Genomic DNA, 381 nt, shown 5'->3' with positions numbered 1-381 from the left:
CGGAGGAAGAAAGAACCCAGGCAGGACAACAGGGTCAGTGTCTCTTATCTCGTCATTTGGCTCCTCAGCTGAGATATAATGTTCCTGAAGCACCGCTATGATATTGTTATGATAACAACCCTTTGCAGAAACATTTTGGTAATGCGTTGCACTTACTGGTCTGGTTCTTGCCACTGTTTGTGTGTACCGTATTGTTGTAAAGAATGCCTGGGCCAAGGAACGAAGCCACGCCCGTGACATTTACAACAAAGCTTTGATCTGTCCGCTTCTGAAATACAGTTGGTCCTGTTCAAGGGGAATCACAGGAGGACAGAGGGCGTGTCAGATCAAATGATTTCATGGAGGGGTGGATGCGGTACATATCACAGAATGCTTTCAAGA

Source organism: Anguilla rostrata, chromosome 4, assembly GCF_018555375.3.
Source record: "Anguilla rostrata isolate EN2019 chromosome 4, ASM1855537v3, whole genome shotgun sequence".
NCBI lineage: Eukaryota > Metazoa > Chordata > Actinopteri > Anguilliformes > Anguillidae > Anguilla > Anguilla rostrata.
Note: the sequence above shows the minus strand (reverse complement) of the source record.